The sequence below is a fragment of the Dendrobates tinctorius genome, unplaced genomic scaffold (genome assembly GCF_039654945.1).
Source record: "Dendrobates tinctorius isolate UK_male_01 unplaced genomic scaffold, ASM3965494v1 ptg000362l, whole genome shotgun sequence".
NCBI classification, from domain to species: Eukaryota; Metazoa; Chordata; class Amphibia; order Anura; family Dendrobatidae; genus Dendrobates; species Dendrobates tinctorius.
The window spans coordinates 1128828-1140920 of record NW_027362028.1 but is presented as its reverse complement, the minus strand read 5'-3'; the positions used below and the strand labels follow the sequence as shown (position 1 = coordinate 1140920).

Below are 12093 nucleotides of genomic sequence, written 5' to 3'. Positions count from 1 at the left end.
TTCATATATTGATTTATGGCTGTATGCAGTGAGTGTTCATATATAGATTTATGGCTGTATGCAGTGAGTGTACATATATAGATTTATGGCTGTATGCAGTGAGTATGCATATATAGATTTATGGCTGTATGCAGTGAGTATGCATATATAGATTTATGGCTGTATGCAGTGAGAATGCATATATAGATTTATGGCTGTATGCAGTGAGTGTTCATATATTGATTTATGGCTGTATGCAGTGAGTATGCATATATAGATTTATGGCTGTATGCAGTGAGTATTCATATATTGATTTATGGCTGTATGCAGTGAGTGTGCATATATAGATTTATGGCTGTACAGTATGCAGTGAGTGTTCATATATTGATTCATGGCTGTATGCAGTGAGTATGCATACATAGATTTATGGCTGTATGTAGTGACTGTGCATACATTGGTTTATGGCTGTATGCAGTGAGTGTTCATATATTGATTTATGGCTGTATGCAGTGAGTGTTCATATATAGATTTATGGCTGTATGCAGTGAGTGTTCATATATAGATTTATGGCTGTATGCAGTGAGTGTACATATATATAGATTTATGGCTGTATGCAGTGAGTGTTCATATATAGATTTATGGCTGTATGCAGTGAGTGTACATATATTGATTTATGGCTGTATGCAGTGAGTGTGCATATATAGATTTATGGCTCTATGCAGTGAGTATGCATATTTAGATTTATGGCTGTATGCAGTGAGTGTTCATATATAGATTTATGGCTGTATGCAGTGAGTGTACATATATAGATTTATGGCTGTATGCAGTGAGTGTACATATATTAATTCATGACTGTATGCAGTGAATGTTCATATTTTGATTTATGGCTGTATGCAGTGAGTATTCATATATTGATTTATGGTTGTATGCAGTGAGTGTACATATATTGATTTATGGCTGTATGCAGTGAGTGTACATATATTGATTTATGGCTGTATGCAGTGAGTGTTCATATATAGATTTATGGCTGTATGCAGTGAGTGTACATATATAGTTTTATGGCTGTATGCAGTGAGTGTACATATATTGATTTATTGCTGTATGCAGTGAGTGTTCATATATAGATTTATGGCTGTATGCAGTGAGTGTTCATATATTGATTTATGGTTGTATGCAGTGAGTATTCAGATATTGATTTATGGTTGTATGCAGTGAGTGTACATATATTGATTCATGGCTGTATGCAGTGAATGTTCATATATTGATTTATGGCTGTATGCAGTGAGTATTCATATATTGATTTATGGTTGTATGCAGTGAGTGTGCATATATAGATTTATGGCTGTATGCAGTGAGTATGCATATATTGATTTATGGCTGTATGCAGTGAGTGTGCATATATAGATTTATGGCTGTATGCAGTGAATGTTCATATATTGATTTATGGCTGTATGCAGTGAGTGTGCATATATAGATTTATGGCTGTATGCAGTGAGTATTCATATATTGATTTATCGCTGTATGCAGTGAGTGTGCATATATAGATTCATGGCTGTATGCAGTGAATGTTCATATATTGATTTATGGCTGTATGCAGTGAGTATGCATATATTGATTTATGGCTGTATGCAGTGAGTGTGCATATATAGATTTATGGCTGTATGCAGTGAGTATTCATATATTGATTTATGGCTGTATGCAGTGAGTGTTCATATATAGATTCATGGCTGTATGCAGTGAATGTTCATATATTGATTTATGGCTGTATGCAGTGAGTATTCATATATTGATTTATGGCTGTATGCAATGAGTGTGCATATATAGATTTATGGCTGTATGCAGTGAGTATTCATATATTGATTTATGGCTGTATGCAGTGAGTGTGCATATATAGATTCATGGCTGTATGCAGTGAGTATTCATATATTGATTTATGGCTGTATGCAGTGAGTGTGCATATATAGATTTATGGCTGTATGCAGTGAGTATGCATATATTGATTTATGGCTGTATGCAGTGAGTGTGCATATATAGATTTATGGCTGTATGCAGTGAGTATTCATATATTGATTTATGGCTGTATGCAGTGAGTGTGCATATATAGATTCATGGCTGTATGCAGTGAATGTTCATATATTGATTTATGGCTGTATGCAGTGAGTATTCATATATTGATTTATGGTTGTATGCAGTGAGTGTACATATATTGATTTATGGCTGTATGCAGTGAGTATGCATATATAGATTTTTGGCTGTATGCAGTGAGTATTCATATATTGATTTATGGCTGTATGCAGTGAGTGTGCATATATAGATTTATGGCTGTACAGTATGCAGTGAGTGTTCATATATTGATTCATGGCTGTATGCAGTGAGTGTGCATATATAGATTTATGGCTGTATGTAGTGACTGTGCATACATTGGTTTATGGCTGTATGCAGTGAGTGTTCATATATAGATTTATGGCTGTAGGCAGTGAGTGTTCATATATTGATTTATGGCTGTATGCAGTGAGTATTCATATATTGATTTATGGCTGTGTGCAGTGAGTGTTCATATATTGATTTATGGCTGTATGCAGTGAGTATTCATATATTGATTTATGGCTGTATGCAGTGAGTGTTCATATATAGATTTATGGCTGTATGCAGTGAGTATGCATATATAGATTTATTGCTGTATGCAGTGAGTGTTCATATATAGATTTATGGCTGTATGCAGTGAGTATTCATATATTGATTTATGGTTGTATGCAGTGAGTGTACATATATAGATTTATGGCTGTATGCAGTGAGTGCTCATATATTGATTTATGGTTGTATGCAGTGAGTATTCATATATTGATTTATGGTTGTATGCAGTGAGTATGCATATATAGATTTATGGCTGTATGCAGTGAGTATGCATATATAGATTTATGGCTGTATGCAGTGAGTGTGCATATATAGGTTTATGGCTGTATGCAGTGAGTATGCATATATAGATTTATGGCTGTATGCAGAGAGTGTTCATATATAGATTTATGGCTGTATGCAGTGAGTGTTCATATATAGATTTATGGCTCTTTGCAGTGAGTGTGCATATATAGATTTATGGCTGTATGCAGTGAGTGTGCATATATTGATTTATGGTTGTATGCAGTGAGTGTTCATATATAGATTTATGGCTGTATGCAGTGAGTATTCATATATTGATTTATGGCTGTATGCAGTAAGTGTGCATATATAGATTTATGGCTGTATGCAGTGAGTGTTCATATATAGATTTATGGCTGTATGCAGTGAGTATTCATATATTGACTTATGGTTGTATGCAGTGAGTGTGCATATATAGATTTATGGCTCTATGCAGTGAGTGTGCATATATAGGTTTATGGCTGTATGCAGTGAGTATTCATATATTGATTTATGGCTGTATGCAGTGAGTATTCATATATTGATTTATGGTTGTATGCAGTGAGTGTGCATATATAGATTTATGGCTGTATGCAGTGAGTGTGCATATACAGTATTGATTTATGGCTGTATGCAGTAAGTGTGCATATATTGATTTATGGTTGTATGCAGTGAGTGTTCATATATAGATTTATGGCTGTATGCATTGAGTATTCATATATTGATTTATGGTTGTATGCAGTGAGTATTCATATATTGATTTATGGCTGTATGCAGTGAGTGTTCATATATAGATTTATGGCTGTATGCAGTGAGTATTCATATATTGATTTATGGCTGTATGCAGTGAGTATTCATATATTGATTTATGGCTGTAAGCAGTGAGTATTCATATATTGATTTATGGTTGTATGCAGTGAGTGTACATATATAGATTTATGGCTGTATGCAGTGAGTGTGCATATATAGATTTATGGCTCTATGCAGTGAGTGTGCATATATAGGTTTATGGCTGTATGCAGTGAGTATTCATATATTGATTTATGGCTGTATGCAGTGAGTATTCATATATTGATTCATGGTTGTATGCAGTGAGTGTGCATATATAGATTTATGGTTGTATGCAGTGAGTGTGAATATATAGATTTATGGCTGTATGCAGTGAATATGCATATATAGGTTTATGGCTGTATGCAGTGAGTATGCATATATAGATTTATGGCTGTATGCAGTGAGTGTGCATATACAGTATTGATTTATGGCTGTATGCAGTGAGTGTACATATATAGATTTATGGCTGTATGCAGTGAGTGTGCATATATAGATTTATGGCTGTATGCAGTGAGTGTTCATATATAGATTTATGGCTGTATGCAGTGAGTGTGCATATACAGTATTGATTTATGGCTGTATGCAGTAAGTGTGCATATGTTGTTTATGTCTTTATGTAGTGAGTGTGCATATATTGATTTATGGCTGTATGCAGTAAGTGTGCATATATTGATTTATGGTTGTATGCAGTGAGTGTTCATATATTGATTTATGGTTGTATGCAGTGAGTATTCATATATTGATTTATGGCTGTATGCAGTAAGTGTGCATATATAGATTTATGGCTGTATGCAGTGAGTGTTCATATATAGATTTATGGCTGTATGCAGTGAGTATTCATATATTGATTTATGGTTGTATGCAGTGAGTATTCATATATTGATTTATGGCTGTATGCAGTAAGTGTGCATATATAGATTTATGGCTGTATGCAGTGAGTGCTCATATATAGATTTATGGCTGTATGCAGTGAGTATTCATATATTGATTTATGGTTGTATGCAGTGAGTGTGCATATATAGATTTATGGCTCTATGCAGTGAGTGTGCATATATAGGTTTATGGCTGTATTCAGTGAGTATTCATATATTGATTTATGGCTGTATGCAGTGAGTATTCATATATTGATTTATGGTTGTATGCAGTGAGTGTGCATATATAGATTTATGGCTGTATGCAGTGAGTATTCATATATTGATTTATGGCTGTATGCAGTGAGTGTTCACATATAGATTTATGGCTGTATGCAGTGAGTGTGCATATACAGTATTGATTTATGGCTGTATGCAGTAAGTGTGCATATGTTGTTTATGGCTCTATGCAGTGAGTGTGCATATATAGATTTATGGCTGTATGCAGTAAGTGTGCATATATTGATTTATGGTTGTATGCAGTGAGTGTTCATATATAGATTTATGGCTGTATGCAGTGAGTATTCATATATTGATTTATGGTTGTATGCAGTGAGTATTCATATATTGATTTATGGCTGTATGCAGTAAGTGTGCATATATAGATTTATGGCTGTATGCAGTGAGTGTTCATATATAGATTTATGGCTGTATGCAGTGAGTATTCATATATTGATTTATGGTTGTATGCAGTGAGTGTGCATATATAGATTTATGGCTCTATGCAGTGAGTGTGCATATATAGGTTTATGGCTGTATGCAGTGAGTATTCATATATTGATTTATGGCTGTATGCAGTGAGTATTCATATATTGATTTATGGTTGTATGCAGTGAGTGTGCATATATAGATTTATGGCTGTATGCAGTGAGTATTCATATATTGATTTATGGCTGTATGCAGTGAGTATTCATATATTGATGTATGGTTGTATGCAGTGAGTGTTCATATATAGATTTATGGCTGTATGCAGTGAGTATTCATATATTGATTTATGGTTGTATGCAGTGAGTATTCATATATTGATTTATGGCTGTATGCAGTGAGTGTTCATATATAGATTTATGGCTGTATGCAGTGAGTATTCATATATTGATTTATGGCTGTATGCAGTGAGTATTCATATATTGATTTATGGCTGTAAGCAGTGAGTATTCATATATTGATTTATGGTTGTATGCAGTGAGTGTACATATATAGATTTATGGCTGTATGCAGTGAGTGTGCATATATAGATTTATGGCTCTATGCAGTGAGTGTGCATATATAGGTTTATGGCTGTATGCAGTGAGTATTCATATATTGATTTATGGCTGTATGCAGTGAGTATTCATATATTGATTCATGGTTGTATGCAGTGAGTGTGCATATATAGATTTTTGGTTGTATGCAGTGAGTGTGAATATATAGATTTATGGCTGTATGCAGTGAATATGCATATATAGGTTTATGGCTGTATGCAGTGAGTATGCATATATAGATTTATGGCTGTATGCAGTGAGTGTGCATATACAGTATTGATTAATGGCTGTATGCAGTGAGTGTACATATATAGATTTATGGCTGTATGCAGTGAGTGTGCATATATAGATTTACGGCTGTATGCAGTGAGTGTTCATATATAGATTTATGGCTGTATGCAGTGAGTGTGCATATACAGTATTGATTTATGGCTGTATGCAGTAAGTGTGCATATGTTGTTTATGTCTTTATGTAGTGAGTGTGCATATATTGATTTATGGCTGTATGCAGTAAGTGTGCATATATTGATTTATGGTTGTATGCAGTGAGTGTTCATATATTGATTTATGGTTGTATGCAGTGAGTATTCATATATTGATTTATGGCTGTATGCAGTAAGTGTGCATATATAGATTTATGGCTGTATGCAGTGAGTGTTCATATATAGATTTATGGCTGTATGCAGTGAGTATTCATATATTGATTTATGGTTGTATGCAGTGAGTATTCATATATTGATTTATGGCTGTATGCAGTAAGTGTGCATATATAGATTTATGGCTTTATGCAGTGAGTGTTCATATATAGATTTATGGCTGTATGCAGTGAGTATTCATATATTGATTTATGGTTGTATGCAGTGAGTGTGCATATATAGATTTATGGCTCTATGCAGTGAGTGTGCATATATAGGTTTATGGCTGTATGCAGTGAGTATTCATATATTGATTTATGGCTGTATGCAGTGAGTATTCATATATTGATTTATGGTTGTATGCAGTGAGTGTGCATATATAGATTTATGGCTGTATGCAGTGAGTATTCATATATTGATTTATGGCTGTATGCAGTGAGTATTCATATATTGATGTATGGTTGTATGCAGTGAGTGTTCATATATAGATTTATGGCTGTATGCAGTGAGTATTCATATATTGATTTATGGTTGTATGCAGTGAGTATTCATATATTGATTTATGGCTGTATGCAGTGAGTGTTCATATATAGATTTATGGCTGTATGCAGTGAGTATTCATATATTGATTTATGGCTGTATGCAGTGAGTATTCATATATTGATTTATGGCTGTAAGCAGTGAGTATTCATATATTGATTTATGGTTGTATGCAGTGAGTGTACATATATAGATTTATGGCTGTATGCAGTGAGTGTGCATATATAGATTTATGGCTCTATGCAGTGAGTGTGCATATATAGGTTTATGGCTGTATGCAGTGAGTATTCATATATTGATTCATGGCTGTATGCAGTGAGTATTCATATATTGATTCATGGTTGTATGCAGTGAGTGTGCATATATAGATTTTTGGTTGTATGCAGTGAGTGTGAATATATAGATTTATGGCTGTATGCAGTGAATATGCATATATAGGTTTATGGCTGTATGCAGTGAGTATGCATATATAGATTTATGGCTGTATGCAGTGAGTGTGCATATACAGTATTGATTAATGGCTGTATGCAGTGAGTGTACATATATAGATTTATGGCTGTATGCAGTGAGTGTGCATATATAGATTTACGGCTGTATGCAGTGAGTGTTCATATATAGATTTATGGCTGTATGCAGTGAGTGTGCATATACAGTATTGATTTATGGCTGTATGCAGTAAGTGTGCATATGTTGTTTATGTCTTTATGTAGTGAGTGTGCATATATTGATTTATGGCTGTATGCAGTAAGTGTGCATATATTGATTTATGGTTGTATGCAGTGAGTGTTCATATATTGATTTATGGTTGTATGCAGTGAGTATTCATATATTGATTTATGGCTGTATGCAGTAAGTGTGCATATATAGATTTATGGCTGTATGCAGTGAGTGTTCATATATAGATTTATGGCTGTATGCAGTGAGTATTCATATATTGATTTATGGTTGTATGCAGTGAGTATTCATATATTGATTTATGGCTGTATGCAGTAAGTGTGCATATATAGATTTATGGCTTTATGCAGTGAGTGTTCATATATAGATTTATGGCTGTATGCAGTGAGTATTCATATATTGATTTATGGTTGTATGCAGTGAGTGTGCATATATAGATTTATGGCTCTATGCAGTGAGTGTGCATATATAGGTTTATGGCTGTATGCAGTGAGTATTCATATATTGATTTATGGCTGTATGCAGTGAGTATTCATATATTGATTTATGGTTGTATGCAGTGAGTGTGCATATATAGATTTATGGCTGTATGCAGTGAGTATTCATATATTGATTTATGGCTGTATGCAGTGAGTGTTCACATATAGATTTATGGCTGTATGCAGTGAGTGTGCATATACAGTATTGATTTATGGCTGTATGCAGTAAGTGTGCATATGTTGTTTATGGCTCTATGCAGTGAGTGTGCATATATAGATTTATGGCTGTATGCAGTGAGTATTCATATATTGATTTATGGTTGTATGCAGTGAGTATTCATATATTGATTTATGGCTGTATGCAGTAAGTGTGCATATATAGATTTATGGCTGTATGCAGTGAGTGTTCATATATAGATTTATGGCTGTATGCAGTGAGTATTCATATATTGATTTATGGTTGTATGCAGTGAGTGTGCATATATAGATTTATGGCTCTATGCAGTGAGTGTGCATATATAGGTTTATGGCTGTATGCAGTGAGTATTCATATATTGATTTATGGCTGTATGCAGTGAGTATTCATATATTGATTTATGGTTGTATGCAGTGAGTGTGCATATATAGATTTATGGCTGTATGCAGTGAGTATTCATATATTGATTTATGGCTGTATGCAGTGAGTGTTCATATACAGTATTGATTTATGGCTGTATGCAGTGAGTATTCATATATTGATTTATGGCTGTATGCAGTAAGTGTGCATATATTGATTTATGGTTGTATGCAGTGAGTGTTCATATATAGATTTATGGCTGTATGCAGTGAGTATTCATATATTGATTTATGGTTGTATGCAGTGAGTATTCATATATTGATTTATGGCTGTATGCAGTGAGTGTTCATATATTGATTTATGGTTGTATGCAGTGAGTATTCATATATTGATTTATGGCTGTATGCAGTGAGTGTTCATATATTGATTTATGGCTGTAAGCAGTGAGTATTCATATATTGATTTATGGCTGTATGCAGTGAGTATTCATATATTGATTTATGGCTGTATGCAGTGAGTGTTCATATATTGATTTATGGTTGTATGCAGTGAGTATTCATATATTGATTTATGGCTGTAAGCAGTGAGTATTCATATATTGATTTATGGCTGTATGCAGTGAGTGTTCATATATTGATTTATGGTTGTATGCAGTGAGTATTCATATATTGATTTATGGCTGTATGCAGTGAGTGTTCATATATTGATTTATGGTTGCATGCAGTGAGTGTTCATATATTGATTTATGGCTGTATGCAGTGAGTGTTCATATATTGATTTATGGCTGTAAGCAGTGAGTATTCATATATTGATTTATGGCTGTATGCAGTGAGTGTTCATATATTGATTTATGGCTGTATGCAGTGAGTATTCATATATTGATTTATGGCTGTAAGCAGTGAGTATTCATATATTGATTTATGGCTGTATGCAGTGAGTGTTCATATATTGATTTATGGCTGTAAGCAGTGAGTATTCATATATTGATTTATGGCTGTATGCAGTGAGTGTTCATATATTGATTTATGGCTGTAAGCAGTGAGTATTCATATATTGATTTATGGCTGTATGCAGTGAGTGTTCATATATTGATTTATGGCTGTAAGCAGTGAGTATTCATATATTGATTTATGGCTGTATGCAGTGAGTGTTCATATATTGATTTATGGCTGTATGCAGTGAGTGTTCATATATTGATTTATGGCTGTAAGCAGTGAGTATTCATATATTGATTTATGGCTGTATGCAGTGAGTGTTCATATATTGATTTATGTCTGTATGCAGTGAGTATTCATATATTGATTTATGGCTGTATGCAGTGAGTATTCATATTTTGATTTATGGTTGTATGCAGTGAGTATTCATATTTTGATTTATGGCTGTAAGCAGTGAGTATTCATATATAGATTTTTGGCTGTATGCAGTGAGTGTTCATATATAGATTTATGGCTGTATGCAGTGAGTGTGCATATGTTGTTTATGTCTTTATGTAGTGAGTGTGCATATGTGAATGCTTGGATGCCACTGCTCTTTTCTGCACGCAAGTGATTATGGGGTGTACTCAGTCCTGTTGCCGATGGCAGCATCAAATGTAAATTAAGCCCCAAAGGAGATCTAGGGTTCATTACCTCTCTTTCTGCAATGTGACCCAGGACAAGTCTCAGTGTCGCCCTCCGACCCCAGTATGCAAACCAGTGCATGTATAAAGTATCACTGGATAAATTCACATACAGTAATGGGGCTCCCGGGCACTCTGGCCTTTCTTCTGGACTAGCTTGCATGAATCCAGCTATAATTTATATATTCCTATAAGATCCCGAGACCCAATTCTCCAGTAATGTATAATGGTCCCTGATGACTTGAATTTCCAGGGTGAATCTTGTAATGGGAGATTCCTTGCCCCTTTCTATCCTCTGGGATTGACCCTTTCGGCAGCTGTCCGCCAAATGTCTCTGGATTGTGTTAATATTTATAACAAGTCTATTTTACAGTATATGAAGACAGAGAAAAAAACAAAGCACTGGCTGATAAAAGCGAGATTACACAGAAAAGGATGCCTTAAAGGGATTCTTCTAATCTATATATATAAAATTGAATGTGTGTGTGTGTCACCAACCAATCACGAAGCATCTTTCATTTCACCAGCACTGTTTAAAAGAAGTTGAGTTGTGATTGGCTGCTATGAGCAACAGTTTTCCCAACTCGACAAAACCTCAGCAGACAGTGACTGGGTGGGAGAAATCTAGCATCCCTGGGAACATAAGCTCCCAGCCATTGTCTGCCCCCAGAAAGGAGCAGAGAGCACATGACAGAAATGGATCACCCCTCCAGTGCCCATATACACATCACACATCCTCCATCCCATAGGCACCTTCCCTCTTAAAGGGATCTCCGTTATGGAAGTGAGGGCAAATCCCTCAGCGCTCTGATACAGACCCCAGGCCTCTCTTAAAGGGATCGTTGGTATGGAAGTCAGGGCAAATCCATCCAGTGCTCTGATTCTGACCCCAGGCCTCTCTTATAGGGATCCCCGGTATGGAAGTTAGGACCTTTCCACTCAGCTCTGTGGTTCTGACCTCCCCAGGGTCTCTTAAAGCAGTGGTCCCCAACCTTTTTTGCACCAGGGACCGGCTTCAAGCATGATCATTCTTCCATGGCCCTTCAGGGTGGGGATGGAGGTGTGACAGGGGCGGGGCTATGGACGCGGTTGTAGTTTAGCAGTGCATACTTATCATTTAATTATAACATTTATAATGTGATTCAACTCACCATAGGTTTTGAATGAGTGGGAGCACCTGGCTTGTTTCTCTGTTTCAGTGGGAGCACTGGGCTACTTCTACTGATGACCGTCACTGCTAATGATGATTGGAACCTACAAGGAAATGGAGCATTGAGCACTTAAGAAAGATTGTACTGGAGTTCTGTACATGCTGATCATTTTCTAATCATCAGAAAATGTATGCATGGCTCCCCTGTCCCATTCTGTATACATGGCTCCGCTCCCACTCTCCCTCCCTTGTATATATGGCTCCGCTCCCACTCTCCCTCCCTTGTATATATGGCTCCGCTCCCACTCTCCCTCCCTTGCATATATGGCTCCGCTCCCACTCTCCCTCCCTTGTATATATGGCTCTGCTCCTACTCTCCCTCCCCTGTATATATGGCTCCGCTCCCACTCTCCCTCCCTTGCATATATGGCTCCGCTCCCACTCTCCCTCCCTTGTATATATGGCTCCGCTCCTACTCTCCCTCCCTTGTATATATGGCTCCGCTCCCACTTTCCCTCCCTTGCATATATGGCTCCGCTCCCACTCTCCCTTCCTTGCATATATGGCTCCGCTCCCACTCTCC

General features: G+C 35.8%; 1 long non-coding RNA gene across 1 annotated transcript in view; it reads right to left on the bottom strand.

The window, feature by feature from the left end:
* Nucleotides 1–12093, bottom strand: part of LOC141075572 (uncharacterized) — a 57815-nt gene that overhangs the window by 44152 nt on the left and 1570 nt on the right. Inside the window, exon 2 of the long non-coding RNA XR_012227299.1 lies at nt 11512–11614. This is a non-coding gene — a long non-coding RNA (uncharacterized lncRNA). The remainder of the gene's footprint in view (nt 1–11511; nt 11615–12093) is intronic.